Source organism: Odontomachus brunneus, unplaced genomic scaffold (assembly GCF_010583005.1).
Source record: "Odontomachus brunneus isolate Ranch 3 - 2012 unplaced genomic scaffold, Obru_v1 Obru_scaffold_182, whole genome shotgun sequence".
In the NCBI taxonomy this organism is placed as follows: Eukaryota; Metazoa; Arthropoda; class Insecta; order Hymenoptera; family Formicidae; genus Odontomachus; species Odontomachus brunneus.
Window position 1 is genome coordinate 246,012 of NW_022639632.1, and position 17,710 is coordinate 263,721.

At 44.7% G+C, this 17,710-nt stretch overlaps 1 long non-coding RNA gene across 1 annotated transcript; it reads left to right on the plus strand.

Moving 5' to 3' along the window:
* On the plus strand, window positions 1-14,905 carry LOC116851627. The gene is made up of 2 exons (XR_004379619.1): window positions 1-127; window positions 8,240-14,905. It is a non-coding gene; the product is annotated as an uncharacterized LOC116851627 (long non-coding RNA).
* The last annotated feature ends 2,805 nt before the right edge of the window (window positions 14,906-17,710 follow it).

Sequence of the window (17,710 nt, forward strand, 5' to 3'; positions counted from 1 at the left end):
CGTCGTCGTCGTCGTCGTCGTCGTCGTCGTCGTCGTCATCGTCGTCATCGTCACCGTCACCGTCACCCGTCTCCTTTCCCTATCTGCCTCCGCCGAGCGTTCCGCGCGGATTTCTCACGTCGTCGGGGTAAGTTTTGCCGTTGTGCGTGCACGTGTGACTGCGTGTGTATGTGTGTGTGCGTGTATGTGTGAGAGGAAAGAAAAAGAGAAATCGCGAGATCGCGACGCCGCTCAAATATTCGCGTGAGTCTCGGCATCGCTCCTCCATCTTTCCGCGCGTGCGACTCGATTCCTTTGTCCTTTGCCTGCCCGCCACCCTTTCGTCGGCGCGGCAGGACCAAGCGCGATGGTGCGACAGCGACATGGCTGCAACACCTACTCTTAGAGAGGACTTGCAGCTTGGAAGAGCAGAAAGGAAAAAGCCAATCAGAACTCGCGCTGGTGGAAAAGCAGAAACTGTCGACCACCGGCTGACACAAGTTCTGATTGGCTCGTGCCTTTCTATTTTTCTGCCAAGGTGTGAATTCTACTTCGGCTTCGTCCGTATACGATTCATTCACGTCCGACATTGGAACATGTTGATTGGCATCAGTCCGTTGGACTCTCCTCACGAGTCCTTATTGCAGGGCTCAGAACAGTTTTGCCAATTTCGGCCGATTCTTGGGAGCTACGCCTTCTATCTCCCCCTTGCCGCGCGGCGGGCCAAGAAAGCGACGTGCCTCTAAGCTTGGAGCCGCGACTGGTCGCGACTGTCACTTTTACGACCCGCCGCACGGTAAGGGGGAGATAGAAGGCGTAACTCCCGAGAATCGGTCAAAATTGACAAATTGTTCCGAGTCCTGCCTTATTGTGTCTGTAAATTCATTGGGTTGTTCCCGGACTGTCCAATGCAAAATCGCGAAATTATTTTGAGTTGTCAAATTAACAAGAGAGGGGATGAAAGACCTTACCGTTATCTTGATCAGGACTCGGAACAGTTTGCCAATTTCGGCCGATTCTCGGGAGCTTCTACACCTTCTATCTCCCCCTTGCCGCGCGGCGGGCCGTAAAAGTGACGGTCACGGCCAGTCGCGGTTCCAAGCTTAAAGGCATGACCGTCACTTGCATGGCAAAGGGGAGATAGAAGGCGTAGCTCCCGAGAATCGGCCGAAATTGGCAAACTGTTCCGAGCTCTGATCTTGATGATGAAAAATCGCACGCGAAACGAGCCTTTAATGATCAATGATGAACTCTGTCATCCATAATAGTACGATCTTCGATTTGTCGGGGTTGCTTTTATATTGGATTTTCCCTCGCGATCCCACCGGCCCGTGCGTGTTGCAAACGCACAAGGCGAACAAGAACCGTTTGACGCGGATGGACGTCGAGTTTGACATCCGGACGCCGCTTTCACGCGTAACGTCCATCACGAGCGTCGTAATCCACCCTCCGATTTATCTACCATCGGCACAACCCGTCCGATTTTGAATATATTCTTTTTTATCTCCGAGCTTTTTTCGCACGCGCAATTGCGCCAATTGGCCGTTGTGTCGCAACACGGTACCTTGCCCAACCCTCTTCTCTCGCGCGGACCTTCTCTCGAATCCGCCCCGTCTTCATTTTATTTTCCACATTTCTCCCACGTCCGCACACATAAGCGCGGGGGTTGACATAAGAGAGAAGCGCGCGACGGGTTTCCCAGTGAAAGAAACCGCTCTAATGAGAGATAATGGCGGCCGCCAGTAAAAACCGGCGTTTGCTCTTTCTTTGAGAATTAGCGAGCGCTTTAAAGCGATTACTTCGCATACAAAGCAACTCGCACGAAACGCCGCATTACGCGGAATTAGAGCGGACGCGTTCTCGCGCGACGTGTATCGCGCGGGCGACGTCGGCTGATGGTCGGCGAGTCGCAGGTGCGCTGATGCGCTGCTTCTCGCTTTAATTCGCGACACTGACGATTGTAGTTTGACGTCTCACTCTCTATCGCGTATAGCTCATCACGTCCAGCTCAAACATCCCGGAGCCGAAGTGAAGCTGCAAAAATTCGATACGTCGCGTCGAGCTGAAGCGTTCTCTGGGAACGTCGTGCGCTATTTTCCAAATCGTCGAGCCCGGAACAACGGGATCAACATTTTGCCCCTTGATCGGGTTCAATCTCTCGATCGAGCAATTCAGTCTCGTCAGCTCATTTCTCGATGAGAACAGGGAGAGTAGGAAGAGGGGAATTTCCATGGGGGTGTATTAAAATGCCTCTTTGCGGAATCCGTGATTTGTCGTCGACAAAAGAGAATCACGAGCACGAGTGCCGGATAACCGAGAGAGGAAGAGAGAGAGAGAGAGAGAGAGAGAGAGAGAGAGAGAGAGAGGGAAAGAGAAAGAGAGAGAGACCAACCCTTTCGCTTAAAATAAATACGGTAAGAGAGTCGAGATTCCTTTGCCCGGCCGGATGGAACAGGTGGGTCCAATTAGGCGCCAATTACCTGCGTATCTAACTCTTCCTCGTCGCGCGCGCGGCAATCGCCGCGATTAACGATGCGCACGGGCGCGGGAAGAGGGCAGGGAGTGAGAGTGGCGAGGGGAGTGGGAGGGGGGAGAGGGAGGAAATGGCGTGCAAAAAAATGCAACGCGGATACAAATGCGTGCCGTCGAGAAAGTTTCGCGGATCAGGCGCCGACGCGCAAATTATTTCGATCATTCGTCGCGGCATGTAAAAAGCACCCCGTGTATGTCGCTGGCGAAAAACTCGTCGACCATCAATTATTTTTATATACGAAAAGCGCGCTCGCGCACATATACGTTCGTCACTTGTTCATGCAGCAATCATAACTTCACGTTGACGGCATTACACGACGAGAAATTGATTTTACAATACGATTTATCCCGCATTGTTCTCCACCATTAGTAATGTGCGGGTGAAAATAAAAAACTATCGGTCTGATAGGAACGTCGATAAAGAGGTTACGGATTATCTCCGATAAAACGTGCTCGCGTGTAACGGAGAAATGCGAAAAAAAAAAAAGACAAAAACGTCGCGCCGGATTCTATTGATTTCATATTAATATCTCTGACTCGTCTAATACCATACATTTTTATCGCGGTAAAACAAAATTTCGAAGTTCTATCAGATCTCTCTTCTCACCCTAAACTACTTAATCATAGTAGCAAATGGACTGCCAGGAATGCGGTCTGAATTGCGTTTATATAATTCCACATTGCGCGCAGCTGCTTTCGTACACGGAGAAAAAAATAGTTGATTTAACTAAAATTATAGTCATTTTTTGCCCTAATTATATTTTTTGCTTGTTCTAACATGAAAATAGTAGTAGTATAACGTGCATATAATATTATTATCACATCAACATTGTAGCGGAGTTTAATAAGAAATAGTTTTCTTGGCAATCAATGTACAATCAGTGTATTCCTCATTGAATTGTACCTATAACTGATAGTTCAGTTATAAGTATTGCACTGCAATCGGTAAAATCTCGCTGAAAGAGTCAGCTGGTAGTAGCGATTGTTCCTATTATTGATGCAGTTTGCAAATACAGACACAGTTTCAGTGCATGCAAATCGCATAGAAGTCGATACTGCCATCGCCAAAAATGCAGAAATGTGTCAATTGCATTCGACACAGCATATAACGAATTCGTATGTGCAGGTTTTACAGTAAAATCGTTCTTCCACCAGCCAAAATCAGTGAAATATAAGATGAAGCAGTAAAGTAGGAGCGTTTCCATTGAAAATCAGTGAATACTCACTAATTAACGATAATTAAATGCTCCTTTCACTGATACAATCAGAAACAATTTTACTAATTCATTTCAAGAGAATGTATTCTTCACTGAAAAAAAGTGAAATGCTATACTTACAACAAGTAATTTAGTTATAAGTATAGCATTGTAATCAGTAAAATCTCGTTGAAAGAATCAGCTAACAGTAACGATTGTTTTCATGATTGATACCTCTTGCGAACATAAATAACGTCATTGCGCACAAAGTACATAGAAGCCGTTAATTCTGTCATCACAAACACAGAAAGTTGAGAAAGAATTTGGTATAACGTACAACGAATTTGTGTATTACAGATTTTATAGTGAAACTATACTTCCACTTGTCAAAATCAGTGGAAAATAAGATAGAGCAGTAAAGTGAGATTGTTTTCTCATTGAAAATTAGTGAATACTCGCTCACTGATTACCGGTGAGATGCTTCTTTTACTGACTTTTCTGACTTTTGCTCCTTTTCTGACTAATCAGAAACATTTTTATTGATTCGCTTTAAGAGGGTATAGTTACAAATATAAATTACCAAACTTTTTCTCAGTGTAGAGGACAATTATAGTGAAGAAATATCGTCCGAATACTACCTCAGGACTTAAAGCGATCGACACTAAATATGTGTGTCCAGCCAAGTCTGCAATTAATCGGCCAAATAGTTTTGCCAGATTAAGCAGGAGGAATTAGATTACCAGGCCGTGAAGAAGATTTAGATCTCAAATCTTCCTTTGCCAAACAAGATGCCTTATTATTCTTATTATCAGTGATGCATATTGTCGGTCAATCCTTGTTCTCTGTGTGAAGAACACCTTCAGTTACATGAAAAAAATAACTCCGTCAGTGCAACTGAATTTTCTGCAATGAAAAAAAATATATCAAAAGAATAATAAATGCTTATTTTTAGTAGGTACTATCAGCAGATTTACTTATACTAATATAAAGTGTTTTTCAAATAAGAAAATATACATTTTCTTAGAAACTTAAGAAAATTTTCGTTTTTCATGAAAGCAATTATTTATTCTAATTACTTAAATAAAGGAATTTATAGATTTAAATAACTATGCTGTTAATACCTGCCAAAAAATAAATATTTACTAACTAAATAGTAAATATTTAGTTTTTTTCTTAGTGTACTTGCGAACCAGATGAAAAACTCAGTTGTAGGGGAACAGAAAAATTCTCGTAGTAGAGAGAATAGTTTCTACTTAGCCAATTGCTCTCAGTTATCTCAACTGAGCTTCAACTGGATTTTCAAATGAATGTTTTCGGCCACAGTAACAGAAACATTACTCGCTGGCGAGCTTTTTGTCTGTTCCCCATTCAGTCACTCGGACTGATACTTTCTTCCGTGCGGCTCGAAATTCACTTTCAGAGTGCCGTGAAGGTGCCGAACGTCTTAGCTTCGTTAATTCGCCGCGAATTGGCCGCGACTTGTTCACTTGTGCCGATATTTCCCTCTGAGATTGTACTCGAAAATTGGACTCACGTCATCTACGAGATGAACACGTCGCGTCCCAACGGAGCGCGATTTCCCGGGGCGCGAAGAACCTCGTCGCATCTCACGATTCGACTCACCGAGTCTCGGGAGGCGATACAGATCGCGACGAATGCGTGCAGACGGCGGCCGTCAGGATATAATAACGTCTTTATACGACCCGCCACTAATATTCCCCGCAGCTAGAGTATAGGTAGCCTTCGCTTGATAGCCATGAAACACGCGGCAGCGCGAGTCGCTGTCAAAGTTCGGTGGCGTGTCTCTTTCGACACGGCCCTCGTGTACCTTTCGGCTTTAGCCGCGCACAATTGGATTTATCAAGTCGCAGTCGAAACGCGACGAGTCCCGCGTGCGTTCGCGCCGCGTTTGTCTGGCACGCGAAGTTGATGTGTCGGATGATCGCTGACACGGAACTAAGCTAATTTGTAACTGCACGCGGGACGCTTCCTCCTTTCATTGGCGCGATTGTTCACGCATCCCAACAGATACATCTCATTTGAGAGAGAGAAGACGAAATAATTTCCTTTTTCTTTTTTCTTTTTTTTTTGAGAGAGAGAAAGAGAAAGGACACGTTCTCTCCGTCGCGCTTGTTCATTGCAACGCCGAATCTCCATACCTTTCGCGCGCGATGCGTGTTAGCAATTTTCCGGGGTAACGGCCGCGGAACTTGCATCGCAAACTCCGTGTACTTCCGCCTATTGTTGCATATCGCGCAAAAACGACTAGCGCGCTTAGCGGTATTTTTAATCGAACCGATTTCCGCACGCAACGGTGTTATTCGAACGTTTAACACCAACAGAATACTATCGAGGCCGCATTGTTGGCAGCATTTTCATCCGAGGCATTTACAATTCCTCTTTATTGCCTTTCGGCTTATCCGGATTGCGCCTCGCGCATTTACGAGTTGTATTTCATCCTGATAATCGCCATTAAGTTAACGAACTGCAATACGGGCATTTGAACGCGTGGAACACGCGGATTAACGTACATTAATAAAATTATCCGTGTGAACAATGGATTATGCGCGCTCGCGGGGCTTTAAATGTCTCGTTCCGCGACAAAAAGAGACTGGCGCAACGTGATTAACGGAACAAAAAAAAATATATATAACTCGGGACAAAGATACGCCGCGGAGAATAATAATTACAATTTGCGAATAATCGATTTAGCCGCGGACGTATAATAACAACAGCGGCGGTAACAATCGAGCGATTTACTATAAACGAGATTGTATTTGTCGTTCAAAAAAAAATGCAAGGGAAAGAGAGAAATAAAGAGAGAAGGGGGAGAGAAAGAGAAAGAGAGAGAGGGATGAACGAAGGATAAAGAATATGATAGTGCGACTGATATTGTTCTCGGCGTTAAATTATACGTCGCAGCAATTCGTTGCGCAAAAGGCTGCGAATCTAAGTGTGTTATTTCGGTTGAATCTCTTTTTACTAAGGCGACCAGACGTGTCCTTTTTGCCGAATCTGCCTCGATTTTCCACTCTTCGTCCCGGCTTTTTTCGAATGCTGTCCGGGACGCCGAATTGTCCCAGATTCAGTCAAACTACTCCGGTTCAGAGAATTTTTATAAAATTCTTCTAACAAAAAATGTCTTCTCAAAAAAAGACTGATAAATACGGCAGCTTCACTTCTTCTTCTTGACTTTAAGTAAAGACAACGAAAGTTTTAATTCAACAATTCTACTGTTTCTACTGTTATTCTATGCAGAGCAGACTTTCAATGTTGTTATTTTTTATATGTAAATAAAATGTTATGTCATACGTGTGCGTGTACACAGAGTGTTCATGAAATACTTAGAGAAACTGCTAGAGCTTACTACTTTTATTAAAATGAGGAAAAAAATTAGCATATATCCATAATTAAATATGAGTGGTTGCGAAGTTATAGCAGAACAAAGTTTACGTTAACGTTACTATTAAATAATCATAAGTGCACATTTAAATTAAAACAAATGCTCAAAATGGCCGCCGCTTGATTAAAGACAGGCATTGACACGACGAAGTAAGGTTTATCGAGCCATTTCAAAGGTTCGCGGACGATTATAGCCTCACCAGTATTAATAATGCGTTGACGAAACAAGTCTTGGTTATCAATAGATTGCGAATACACTAAGTGCTTCAAATGATAAAAATCTAGCGGATTCAAGTCTAAGAAACATGGAGGCCTGCGTGCGACTGCCTCTCCTCCGCCAATCTATCCATCTGAGTAATTATTGTTAAGCACATTTCTCACTTGACGGCTCAAATATGGCGGTACTCTATTATGCATAAATCATGTACTTTTTGAACATACCGCCTCGACTATTATAACCTAAATATTTACTTATGATTACTTAATAATAGCATTAACATAAACATTGTCTTACTACACTATAACTTCGCAATCACTCATATTTGATTATGGGTTATATAAATTTTTTTCCTTTATTTTGACGGGAGGAAAGAAGTTCTAGAAAGTCCTAGAAGTTTGTCCAAACATTTCGTAAACGCCTGTTAATAATCTTCAGTGATATTTCCCTTCGCTTCATCACTGGTTAAGAAATTTGGTGGCTAAAAAATTACACGTGTTAAGCGTGTCGAGTGACGTGACTTGAAGCCGCAAGAAACATGCGAAAGGAGCTTCAATCAAGTTACACGCTGTATTTAGAAGTAGCGCACTTGGATTTGAACAGGACGTTCGAAAGGGGTTGCCTGTAGGAAACGCGACGTCCGAGCGGAAGTCCATGCGGCGGAGAGACGGACAACGTGGACCGGCCGTCTGACGGTATATCGCGGTCTCTTTAAAGGGCAGACTTTGCCGAACTAGCGTAACTATGTAAACCCTCCTCGCGAAAGTTTCGCGGTCGAAACGTATCGGATTACTCCCTCGCGCGCGCGCGCGTCCTTTCCGCGAGTTGCGTCTCGCTACGCGGAAGTCGACGAGCCCCCTCGGTATCCCCGGTTAAACGGCGTTAGGTGAATTTTATTATTCTCTGATTTCAGGCTTCGGCGCCCGGCGACGAAGGACGACGGGCACGGCAAGTGCATCTCTCTCTCCTCTTTGCGGCGTACGGGACGCCCGACATCGCGGTGTAATCAGACACCGGCACCGGGGCGAGGATGCCGGGGCGGGTAGGAGGGTGAGAGGGGAGCGGGCGGCAGGGTAGAAGAGGAGAGACGTAAACGTAATTGGAAACATCCGAGAGGGAGATCTGCCACGCTTCTGATGCGCGCCGCGGCGACTCGCCTGTTTCCATTCTCCTCCCATCGGACATACTTCGCCGCAACGCGAGCGTCGTGTGTCTTCGTTTTTTCCTCGCGAGTCTATTGACTCCCCGGCACACGGGGATGACGCGATGGTCCGGCGTGGAATCCACCATCGGAGAACGAATGGTGGCTACGGGATTGACGGGGGTGCCGTCTCGACTGTTTGAGGGTCCCTCGCGCGCGCCGATGGACCGCGATCGCGAAAACCTCATTTCATGTCCTCACAGACCGAAACGATCGTTTTCGTAATTAGCGCCACTCGCCCCTCCACTCCCCCACCTCGCAGGTAAAAAAATACGTTTTCGCGCAATCTCTCTTCCCAGGTATTAATAATGCATTCTTCGTTTCTCTCTCTCCCACTCTCTTTTTCCGTGTACGACGTTCAAAGACGTTATATTTACGCGACAGCGGCCTCAGGAACGCGCGGAGAAAGGTACTTTCTTTGTGACGACGTTTTGCCAATACGTACGTGCGGCTTTGTAAGTAGCGAGATGAGCGCGCGCGCGCGCGCCCACGTTCGCGTGCTCCACGCATGATTAAGCAGAGCCGACGATAATGCACTGCGTGCGGCTCTCTTCGGCGTATAAAGAAGGTGTAAATACCTCCCGATGATTCCTCCTAGGATCGGAGCGGATCGCGCAAAGGGAGCCGACACGGAGGCGGCTCCTTTCTCGTCGATAATTTCAATGGAGAGTTTTTCTCATAGAGCCAGTCGTTCCCCTTCTCTCCCCCATCTCACTCTCTCTCACTCTCTCTCACACACACTCTCTCTCTCTCTCTCTCTCTCTCTCTCTCTCTCTCTCTCTTTCTCTCTTTCGTCCCCCTTCGCGCCGGTGTGTACGCGTGTATACGGAGGACGGTAAAAAAGAGGAGATCTCAAAAGGTACGCGGAGCACCGCCTCTGATGAATGCCGCAACCAGTTGGCCACCATGTTTTCCCTCCGCCGGTTGTGTGTACGCCCTACTCTCCGAAACATCCCCTGCACGTCCCTCCGGTGTGTCGACTTTCCAACCCCTCGCAAAACCGCGATTGAACCCTTGTACATCCAGTGCGTGTACTACGTAGGCAGGGAGGCGATTTTACGTGCGCTTTGTGAGCGACGGGACGCGCGTAACTTTTACAGTTGTCGGGCGGAAGCCGCTGCAGAAACGCACACGGACTAAATTGGATCGTCCCGCTGATGATTTCAGAGGGAGCGCGGAAAATTACCGTGCGCGTCGTCAGAGAGAATATCCGCACGGCATAGAGGATGATCGGCCATTTTACGGCAAAAGAAACCGGAAACTCAAAATTCGCATCGCCTGAGAGGACCAGGGGAGGTGGAGGGGGAGGGGCGAGAATCGACGATCCGCACGTAGAACGTCGACATTCCTCGAGCAATCGCCGATATCCACCAGAGAGCATCGACATTACGCGCCGTCTCCAACTTAAACACAAACGCGCCAAGTTTGCCCGCTGAGGAAGCCGCTCCTCGGTTTTATTGCTTCGTAATACGGCGCGGCGGATCGGCACGTACACGCGGCGCCGAAGGGACCATGGCGGGTGTCGAAGATGGCACAGACGAAGGGAAGGAAGAAGAAGAAGAAGAAGAGGAAGATCATGATGAAGATGAAAAAAGAGAAATAGCAGAGGCGGAGGAGCGAGGAAAGAGAAAGAGAAAAAAAGCCGGCCGATAAACAAACTGCGCCGAGGATCGCGGCTCTTTAATCTTCCTTTGGAGGCATCGGCCGCTCTTTGCGGCATTCAATGAAAAGGGAGCAGGGAAGAGTGGGAGAGTTGAATCCTCCGTCTCTCTCTCTCTCTCTCTCTCTCTCTCTCTCTCTCTCTCTCTCCTCCCCTCTCTCTCCCCCCTCGGTGTGCTCGACCCCGCGACTCATTATGGCAACATGCGGTAAGTATGCTCGCGCTTAAGTCTCGGCGTACCCTCCGCTCGCCGAGGGCCGTCCCGAGCTGAAGCCGGCGTCTTCGTATTAGTTACACGTGTACACGTACGCGCACGTACGTAAAAAGGACGCAAAAAAAAAAGAAACGGCGGTCGAGGGCCCGAAACACGGGCGGAGGCACCGCATTACGACACTGTCGGAACCGGCGACGGGGTCGTGGAGGGACAGGCAGGGTGGAGGAGAGCATCCCTTATTTCGCGGCGGCTCGTTGCACGGCTCGGCGCATCCGAATAGTCTCTCACTCCCTTGATCCGGGGTGTTCCAGGTGGTTCCTCGCCCCCTTTCCGCCCGCCTGGACCTACTCTCGAAAATTAGGCACCGTGGATCACCGAGCCGATACGCGTTTTACAGCTGCGGCGCTCCGGAAAACGGCCGAAGAGCCGAGTGCACGGAATCCCGCGCGTGTCTTCGTCTTTGTCCCCTCCTCCCCTCTCTCTCTCTCTCTCTCTCTCTCTCTCTCTCTTTCTTTCTCTCTCGGCTTTTAGCTGCGATTCTAGTACGTAAAATTCTCCCAGTGGATTCGCAACGTGATGACGCGACGGCGATCACATCGATTCGAGTCGACTTCTCATGAAGCGCAACTCGAAGGAGTTAGCAACATCTACGTTATGCAGTTGACTGCAGTTTATATAGATACTCATGGAACGGACAAATATTGAAAAAGGCAGACTCGTCATTTTACGGAACATTGAGCAGTTCACGAAACGAACTGCATGCACTCCACACAAGTCGGGCTACCTACTCGCGCGTACTGCTGCTAGGCTACTCGCAAAACAGAAATGTAAACACGACGGAGTCGTGTGTTTCCCCAAACTTGTTCGGCCATTTTCGCAGTGGAAATATATTGACATTATAGCGAGTATAATATTCAACTTCTCTTAAGAAACCTTTCTAGAATTGGAAGTCGCCCGTAACAACTCGAGACACAAGCAGTCTCCATAAATCCGTATCGAGTCATTCCCGCGAAACGCGAGTACCACTATTCGATTCATAGTCGGCGATGAACGCCAACAAATGTGGTCTCTGATGATCAGCAAGCCACCTCGATGGATCAATCGAGGATGCACAAATCAGACTGAAGAACAGTATCAAATGCACGAATTAAATCTATCGAATTCTTGCCATTATGCACCGAGAGAAAAGATATCCAAGAAATAATAAGTATTTATTCGCGCGCGCGCGCGCGGTGGATACTAATAATAAACTGATTTATGATAACGTAAAATATTTTTCAAATAAGATACTCTTCAAAGTAATTTCAAATAAGTAAAAATATTTTAAAATTTTGTTGATATTTTCAAGTACATATTGTAATAAAAATATTGTAGTAAGGATATTATAGTGTGTGTGTGTGTGTAAAAGTTATAATGCAGCTTTAGTAGTCCACGAATAGACTGACATTATTTTACGAAAATTATAATAAAACATATTAAAAATGACCATAAATGTAGTAAAATTTATCACGTTTATGGTCATTTTTACTATGTTTTATTATAACTTTCGTAATAAGTTTATTCCCGAACTACTAAAATTGCATTGTAATTTTTACTACAATATTCTCTCCGTGTAAGTAAACTTTTTCTCAAAACCTCACGGAAACCTTAGCTTTTCACGAAAGCAATTGTTTATTCTGCTTGAATAAAAGAATTTAGATTTCTCTCTCAGTAAATATGTCATTAGTGCCCATCAAATGAATATTTACTATTTTTTTAGATATTTTTTCTCAGTGTACACCACATCGAGTGAGCAAGTCGTGCAGGTAGGCGCCGAAATCCTTCAAGAGCGCGCGGCCAGGTAAGGAAAGGAAGATCGGCGGCATCGTCGTGCCAAGGCCCAGCAAGAGATAATCCTCCCGGTCGTGATGGCGGCCGCTGCCGAGGACTCACCCCACCCTTCGTGTGAAGTGCCAACCCCCGAAGAGGCAACGATACTGTCGCGGTCTGAAAGGCCCGCTGCGAATAACGCGCTTACGCGCGATCATCCGACCGCGATCGTCGATGCCCGTGACAGATCGTCACGCTGCGAATGCATCGTCCTCTTCTTCGTCGCTGAATATCGCGGCATTAAGCCCGCGCTAAAAAGCGAAGAGAGAAAAAGAGAGGGGGAGAGAGGGGCGCTAAGTCTTTCGCGGATGGCCGGCCGCGCGCACCGACAATACGGTGTAGATTACTTTTCAGGACGGGCGGCGTGACGTAAACGCGCCCCGGCAATTTTTCCCCGGCGAACAATGCGCGATGTTTGCCGACACAATTTGCTCGGATTTAGATGTAGCCGCATAAACGCATGTCTGCACTTAGACGTCGTCGGCTGGACGACGCGAGGCGGCACCGAACTCCGCAGGGTGCCTACGTCTGTCTGCCTGTATATGCTCAATCGCGCGCGCGCGCAAAACGATTTTCGCACCATTTATTCGATAAAATTGCAGCGCTTCAAGTTGTCACAATTAAAAGCGGCTGCTGGTACGTATGCGTGCCCACAGAAAAATATGTACTGCATTCAAATAAATGTTATTTGTGTCAAATTTTGTAAGTTTGTATAATAGTAAATCTAACTCATCGGTTCGTCATACGCATTAAATTTGTGTAACATTCCGAATCCTAGTAAATTCAGTATTGCAATAAAAAATATTAAATTGAAACAAAAATTCGGTTTATTTACTATTTACATAAGACCGGCTTTCTTTTCGGTAAAGTTTTATGATAGTCTTAGGAAGAAAATAAACTCTTTTTTTGATTATATGATAATGAATTTTTCTAAAATTTGCGATGAGTATACTTAAGACTATTATCAAGAAAATATTTTTTGTTGAGAGGGCAATTTAATTAAAAAGAAGATTTAAAAGAAGAAAATTAACTGAATAATCGCTTTTCTCTTGTCACTAGAGTGTTATTTTTCTGTGTGCGCACAGTAATCGATTATAACAGAAGTCGAGTACTGGATGTGACAATAAATTTAGGGGGAGAAATTTATATTTTAAAGTAAGAGAACATTATTGAAGTAACACTAAAACTAAAATAACTTTTATATACATTAAAGTAAAATAACTTTTATATACATTCCATAAAGTATGTATAAAGGACAGAGTATCTGTTGAATACTCGTTAGCAGTGGTCCTCAATCGTAACAACTTGAAGCGCCACGACTTTATTCGACAAAAAATATGTAAGTCGTTTTGCGACTGAGCATACACTTATCAATCACACTTCGACAAGTGATAAACTTCTTTTCACGCAAAGTGTCGTTCAGATAGATAACTGAAGAGGATATCGCTTGTTACCGATTAAAACTGCTCAGTCATGATGTTGTTGTTCGTATTTTATTTATGCTTGCCGATGTCACGTCGCGATTCTTTGCTTGTATCTGATCGTTGTGGCGTATTATTTTTCTAATAACGGTTCCCTGCTATTTTTAATTTCGTGGTTTCTCAGTATGCAGTTGTCGCCCGCGTGTTTTAGCTTTCTTCTACGGAGATGCAGCCAGCGGCTGAGCCGGTTTGATAGCTAAGGGGAAGAAGACTCGTCATACTGTGAGTAATATTACCTCACGCGACATGATATTAACGCGGACATCTCGAGAACTTGGAAAAGGGTCGAGCGCCGCGATCGAGATTGATTTGATCTGCCGCCGACAGGGTGGCAAGCGAAACGATGTGCCCTGGATATTGGGGCCTGATGAAGGCTTCTCGGATGTCATGTCGGACTCGGACATGGTGCAAGAGGGAGAAAGATAAAAAGAGGGGAGCAAGAGAGGAGGAAGGAAAGGAGATAGAGAAAGAGGCTGATTGAAATAGAATGGGAGACTGAGCGAGAGGGCCGCATTCCTAGACAGCTTACCAAGACAGCTATCGCATCGGCCATCGCATTTCGGTTTCTCATATCCAGAGGTGGCGGATTTGTTTCTTCCTCTTATCCGACTTTGGGGAGTGCGGGTCGCGGCCCGCCGATACAAAGACACCCCGGGGACGCAACAACGGTGTCATCTTCGAGTTCAAAGCTACCGAGTTGCAGAGATCACGTTCCACCTGTGGGATTGCAGCTTTCTTCGTCTCGAAATTATCTATCGTCTTTAAACTACGACTTGATCCAAGAAATATGAATCATCTTATTATCCGAAACTTAATTTATTCTCGTGTCAGGAACAAACCCACACGCCACGTGTTGTTTTCTAGTCCTTCGCGTACGGTCGTATTTTTTGAGGTACAGTCTGGGTCAGTCTGTCAGACCCGGGCAGCTTCGAACTATTATAACTTTGTTGGAAGTCAATATTTTTAGGGAGATTTCAAAAATATGGAAGAGTTTCATCTACAAGATAGTAGTGCAATGAAATCAAAATTTGCAAAGAGATTTGCGCTATTTTGGAATTTTCGCTGGCATGGAATCGAATATTCTTTCGGGTTTCACAGACCAAATATTGTACGCGTGAAATATGCAATGACAATAAAGATTTCGTTATTTTGGAGACATTGTTGTCACGTTTCTTCATGATCTGCATACGCGATGGCTATCACTCACAGAAAAAAAGAATTAGCTGGGATAACGAGAATCTATGTGTGGTAACAAAATCTCGTTATAACATATGGATAGGACCTAAAAAAAATAGCTTCCAATAATCATGTATATGCACAGTGTACGTATATATGTATACTGAGAAAAAAGTGATTGAGTTAATGAAACACATTGCTTCAACGAACAAAATTCGTTCAAGCAAAGTCGATTGAACGAATTATATAGTTGCTGTGATGAATTATATATCACTTGATTCAATGATTGCGATTTGAGATTTCAGTAATTATGGTAATTATTCAATAACTCTATCAACGCGAGTTATTATTGCACTAACTTGTTCAAATTTGTTCAAAATATAATATTTCTTTGAAGGAGGTGACCGCCAATTTTGTCAATCTATTTTTTTTCAATATATTACTTAGTACTTCAGCTTACATACCAAGAAAAGATGCCAGGTAGGCATATATTTAGCTACAGAAGCGATGCAGTAGAAATTTTGGTTACAGCAACAGATTTTTAGTTACAACAAGAACAGTTTCAGCAAACCATGATTAGCTGCGACAGAGAAATCGTGTTTCTTATCCGTGCGACAATGAATCATTGTTATCACATCTCGACGACTCGTTGAAACGATCAGCGTAAACGCGTCTATAAAATACAACACTTATCCGAGTCCTTAGTAGTGCGCGGGTGAAAGCGTGGATATTTATGAAGTACTGATTACATCGTATAATAGCAAGTTGAATCACGGGGCGCGCTCCCCCAATGCATATATCCCTCTTCCATTACAGGAAGCCAGCCGAGTGTGAAGTATTATCATACAAATATAATCCTCCCTCGGCTTCGCTCGGAGAAATAATATTTGTCCCGTTCGTCGCACGACCAATTATCCCAACTTGCGCGATATGTTAACGTGCATATATGCATACATGGGGCCCCACGTATTTCTTCCCCTTACGTCACGACCGTCGTCGTGCGGCCCGCGTGGGCAAACGCGTTCTTCTCTTGTGTACACGACGTTCAACGTGGATGCAATCGTTCGATCTCTGGAGATGTCAAAGTCCCGAAAGGTCTTTTTATTATGGTGCAGATACGTTTTGTCAAAAATATCGTCGTTGGTGGCGCGTGATAGGGCTCTGAGTTTTGAAACAATTAAAACAAAATGCACCCAAATAGACATGTTTCAGCTTATTTCTTGATTAATGACTAACACAAGTACGCAAAGACACGTCCACATATAACAAGAATCTTAAAAGAAGAAAGAAGTAATTTGATGTCATGAAAATTGCGATGATATTGTAATGATATTCTGATGCCGCGAAAATTGCTCTTTATTTTACCGAGAGGAGAACACAATTAATTCGGAATTATAAGTAACAAGAAGTAAATATTTTCTACAAACTCCATGATATGATTCCTCGAATTAAGTGTAAAGTGTACTGATATAAATTATTTTTCTTGTTTAATGCTATGTAATTTATCTGAAAATTAACAGAATGAAAATATTTTCCAAACAAGACCTTCCTTTTCGACTTTGCGGAATTTTCGAAAAGAAAAAAAATGGAACAGTTTTCGAGTGTTCTTTTATTTCTTCTCGTTCGCATTCAGGATATTATTTTTAGCGCGTAGCCACTAACATCATATCCTTTACTTATAGAAGGGAAGAAATGTTAACTTGGCTTGCGTGTAAACAAAAATAAACGTTTCGCGGTCCGCTCACTCTCACCGAGAAAATGACACTCTACGTAGATCCACTTATTTTCGATATCGAAGGAAATATCTTTTCTACGCGATGACGCGTGCGTAAAGATACACGGCAGGCTGTATAAAGGGCGACTCGAAAATAGAAGAAATCTCAGAGAGCGTGCGCGCTGGCTCGCTCGCTCGACCGCGACGTATAACCGATGACGACAGTGCGGCCGTTTGTGCTTTCCGACCTTCGCGAAACAGTTGGTTCTCTGATTGGTCATCTACGTGAGATCGACCGTGTCAACTGCGCGCGACGAGATCGATCCGACAACGATTCGCCTTCTCCGCGACTCCCGCGAGTGAAGCCACCCATGTGAGAGAGTCTTCTAAATCAATCCGCACCGCGGCATTTATCGAGCCGCATCCCTCAATCTCGCCGGATGGAAACGAATGTCCACGGCGCTCTGGTGGCAGGATCGATCGTCCTGGGACTCTTTCTTCCGCGGATATCCGTTCCCCGGGCTCGTTCGCGCAGCGCGACATCAACTAAACCCCGGCTTAACGTCCGACTCGTAATTTTCTCCGTCTACTTGTTATCGCGAAACAATATTTTGGATTTAAGGTTCCTGCTCGCTCGCCGCGAAACTCTTGATTAATGACGTCAGAAGAGCGAGAAAACGCCCAGAACTCTTGCGTGTCATTTTCACATAAAAAGTTCGCCTTGATTAAAAAGGTTTAGCAGAGATTCTTACGTATGATTAGTTTCTGTCTGGGAAGACCCATGTCATTTCTTTGTCATGAATATTAACCATTATTGCGTAACTTGGAAATATTATGTCTTTAGAAAGAAGAGAAGAATTGTATCGGACTTTTATTTTTACATAATATGGTTACTGGGTATAGGTCGACTCCTCTCTCTGACGTGCTCTTCTGGAGTTTTGCATTCCTTAAGGAGTGTCAGAAGTAGTCTATTAATTTACATATTATATGATAAAAAAGATACTTTTCTGGGAAATTTAAAATTAGAAATATATATATATATATATATATATATATATATATATATATA